The 4234-nt window shown below is 45.9% G+C and overlaps 1 pseudogene; it reads left to right on the top strand.

The window, feature by feature from the left end:
* The first annotated feature begins 206 nt into the window (after positions 1–206).
* LOC142566905 (U2 spliceosomal RNA) lies at positions 207–387 on the top strand (annotated as a pseudogene).
* Positions 388–4234: the final 3847 nt, after the last annotated feature.

Below are 4234 nucleotides of genomic sequence, written 5' to 3'. Positions count from 1 at the left end.
ACTCCCTCTGAGACCTGGCCAATGTTCCGGTGAAACGTTCCAAGTTTGCGGGATCGGGGCCACCAGCACAGTTGGCATTTCTTTTCGCCTCGTGGTCCTGGCGGGCAACACGCTTACGGGACCGCCCCCACGGGAGAGTGGAAGCAAAGGAAAGTGGATACGCAAGCGCATCGAAAGCCGGCAAAGTGAGGGCGGTGTGAACGTGGACATGGCCGATCCGGCCAAAGTGCAGTATCTGTTCTTATCAGCTTAATATTTCATATTGGTTCGACTTGGACCTAAGATATTAAACTTATTCTTGCATGTTGACGGAGTGCTTAAAGTCTGCTTCACCTTCACCGTGGGTCAGCCCGGTATTGCACTATCTTCGGAATCGGCCCACATATGGCGAAAAATTCTTGATCTACATGGCTCGATAGACGTATGCAATTTTTTTCAGAAATTAGCCATGCCGCAACTTACCATATACAGCTTCGCTGTAGAAAAGCAATGACGCCGATGACAAAGTATTAATAAGAATTACACGTTTAGGTTTCCTACGGAAGCGTTGTTCACAACGCGGGTAAACTGCTCGAAACGACGGCGTTCTGCTTAAGCAGGCGGAAGATAGCCATCGTTGCGATTGAGTGTTTATTTATTTATTATTTTTATTTTTTTGCGGTGTGTATAGCATGGGACTCAACTACTGCCTTCATATCCAGTTTCTTATTAAACTGCCACGTGCTTCGCAAATGCACTGGTAACGGCATTCTTTCTTCACTAATGAATCCTTTTTTAATTATTCTCTTCGACATAATACATTTGTTGTTTAAAGCGCTCTCGAAATTACTGCTTTCGCCGATATAAGCTAGTCCCGATTCGGGCCCGGTATTCTCTATACAACACTCGGAAACCTCTCTTCTGTATCTTCTTCGCATCTACCTGTTGATGCTGCAACTAGTGGGCCAAACTAGGGCTACATTGACTTCATCGGTTTTCAGAACATGTGTCAAGGCCTCGCTCACTCAAGTGGCATGGGGAAGGGCTGCGCAAGCTCGAGGGCGTGTGGCCGGCGATGTAACAGGTCTGAACGATATTCCTTGGGACGACTGAAAATTTTGGATTATGCTCACTCAGACATAATCTGTACAGGTCACTGTTAGAGATCTGGTCGTAAGGGTTAAAGCAAAAATCTTACAGTGAGTGCGGAAAATTTGCTCTAATCAGGACGCTCAAAGTACTACGTCGCGACCCTTGTGACTACCCCGGAAGCTTCATTCGTTGCGGAGAACATCGTTCAGGCAGGCCAATGACCTCGTTTGGCCGCGTGTCCTTGAGTTAACGCTGCCACTCAATATGTCCCAAAGGCCTTGGCACGTGTTTTGAAATCCTGCGATGTCAACGCGGCGCATATATGTTCCTGCCTACAAGTTGCAGCGAGAAATGGTACATGCGAAGAACATGCCATACAATGGTCTTTTGGAATGGCCTAGGTATACCCAGCTGAAACTGCGACTAGGTTTGCATCAAGAAAACATGCAATTTCGAAAACTGCTTGAAGCAGCTTGTGCATGATGAGAAAGAAGAAAAATCTCGCTTGTGATGTACATGCAGAGCACATGGCAGCCTCTAACCATGACATTGGTCTTCAAGCACAAGGCTTTCGTTATCGCCAAAGAAGAATCTGTGCTTCACGGCAGTATCCCGGGTGCTTGCTATCCAGATAACAGAAAAGGCTGAATCCCAGCGATGCCTATGTCGGATTTCTAACAGTTACTATTCGCAAACAAGACTTCCGTAAAAATGAGTGGCTCTTATCCGTCCTAGGCAATAAAATCTCCGTATAACGAAATTGAAGGGGTAGCCGAAATTACTTCTTTATATTTGTTACTACCCTCCGCTGCAATATATGCGCCATGTCGTGCACCAATTTAAACTTGCATAGAAAAAGACAGCCTTGCGGCCAGCAAATGTCATGGTGTTTTCGCAGATAACCACAACCACAAATTCATATTTAAATATTCGTCGAAAGACGACCACGTAGGCTGCAGGCGATCCACTGCAATATAACAGATAGACGCATGCCCTCTTTAAAAGAACGAGTCTTTACTGATAGGGCCATGACGAGCTACTAGTGTAGAGTTATAGAAGTGGTTCTATATTACCCATAACTTGTAACGCAGTCAACGCTGATGGTGTGCGTAGACTACAAAGCACATCGCACATCGTATTCATTGGCTATCGAAGCATGCTTCGCTCTTTGGCTCCATGAACCTGATGGTCATTATGCCGCACCGTATAATCTTCATGCTTATTACTTTTGCGGAAACGTTTCCGCGTAGTGCGTGCCGATGGAGGCGCCACTGGCGGCGGCTTTGAGCAGAACACTCGGGAAAGGAGCCAGCTGCAAGCAAATTGTTGATCATGCTTCTCTGTCTTATTCACGTTTTCAGAGCAAAATAGGCAACACCCTTCGCATGTGTGGGGTGCCCAAAGCTTCAAGGAATGTTGAAGAATTGTTGCACGGTGGAGGGCTCAAATACCGGCAAAAACGTGCCGGCGATACGGTTCTTATTCTGCAATACGATACGGTTCTTATTCCCTGCAAAGTCTCATGAGCGGCAGCAGCGGTAGCAATGGATCGCTGCCGTTCGAGGGGAAATTTCTTGTTCTCATCCGTTCGTTTATTGTGTCGGTGTTTTTTCCACTCGATCATATTTAGACGGGTAAGCGACGAAGTTCGTCTGCAGTGCAGCATGTGGTTTAAAGGCGTTTAATTAAAGTTCTGAATGCAGCTTGCCTATTCTTATGTTTGCCGCTTCTTTACTGCTTTGCGCTACCTAGGCAGCATGACTGCACGAGCGCATTGTATTGTATGTTAAAGCTACTGAAGCTTGAAATAACTGAAATTGTTGATTTTCTGCCGCCCGGCAAATCCCCGCACCAGCTGCCGCCCACTTCATGTTTTTGCATGTATTTTATGAGTGGCTTCGCTCGTGCTGAATTTTTGCAAGTTGCGTCATGCATAACTGTTTTTGATTTTTTTGAGGTGCGAGGTTTTCACCCTGCCTCGTTTGCAAAGGGTCTAAATCACGACGTGCCTTATCGGAATTATACCAAGCAAGTGCTTCTTTAAAAGCTTTATTCTTTTCACCCGAGGACATCTCAGCTATTGAGGTTTTTTAGGAAATGTGTTTAGAAAATAGGTAGTTCAGGTGTGTGTGGGGGGGGGGGGGGGGGCAGGACCAGAATCCTTAACAGTTGCTGCATATGGTGTTTTTGTTTCATTTTCGCTGAAAAGTTCGCGTCACCTTTGGGAAGTCGTCACACCTCGATGCTGACTGAGCGTACTTACTAGGCCGAGTGATTTGTTTGTTTCACAACATAGTCTCTTTTTGCATGTGAGTTTTTTACTCAACTGAATTCTTTCTTATTATGCTTACGCCACAGAGGACTAAACCCGGCCTTGCCGCCAGCGCTCATCTCCTTTGACGGGCGCTGCTCTGCCTTTAGGTATATCATGTGGCACCTCTCTCTAGAAACATAAAAAAAATGTATTGAAAAGTTGGCGAAAGTTTAGCTTTGTACGTTTCCAAGCAGCTCCCTTGGGGAATTTAAATTGCAATATCTGCAGTGGGAACGGCATCTCATCGGCACATGCAACAGAATTACATCCGCGTCACAGCGACAACACGCGCTCTTATTAACCCGTGGGTTTGGTGACTTAGTTGCTAGTCTACGCGGTAACATCATTAACTTCGCAATTACTCTTCTTGAAGCAACTTTGACTGCACTTATTTGGCGATGTCACATGTATTCATCGCAGAAAAATCACAACGGCATGTGCAGACATCGAAATGGGCGGATTTGTTTGAGATATAAGTCGGCATTAACGACGGGTGCTTAATATTGTGGTACAGAAGCAGCATTACGGCAACGAAAGAATTAAAAAGAAAATGATCAAGACATCGCATTACTCAACAAAATTTAGTGGCTAGTTAACATTACCTGCCCTTCATGTAAATGGGGGTCATGGCGTTTGTCTGCGGGACGCAGCTGTCCCGTATGTGGACCGCGTTGTCCCAAACACTGGTAACATCGTCTTCATACCCGCTCGCACAGAGGCCAGCGTCTTCCCTACAGCTGTCACCGCAATAGAAGTGGTCTGGCCCTCAAAAAAGAGAGAAATCGCAGCAACGAACTTCAGCTATCCTTACTTCAAAGGGTTGTCGTCTGCTACTGTTACAGAGCGTAC

The sequence above is a fragment of the Dermacentor variabilis genome, unplaced genomic scaffold, assembly GCF_050947875.1.
Source record: "Dermacentor variabilis isolate Ectoservices unplaced genomic scaffold, ASM5094787v1 scaffold_13, whole genome shotgun sequence".
In the NCBI taxonomy this organism is placed as follows: domain Eukaryota; kingdom Metazoa; phylum Arthropoda; class Arachnida; order Ixodida; family Ixodidae; genus Dermacentor; species Dermacentor variabilis.
The sequence above is the reverse complement of the archived record's forward strand: the minus strand, read 5'-3'. Positions and strand labels throughout refer to the sequence as shown.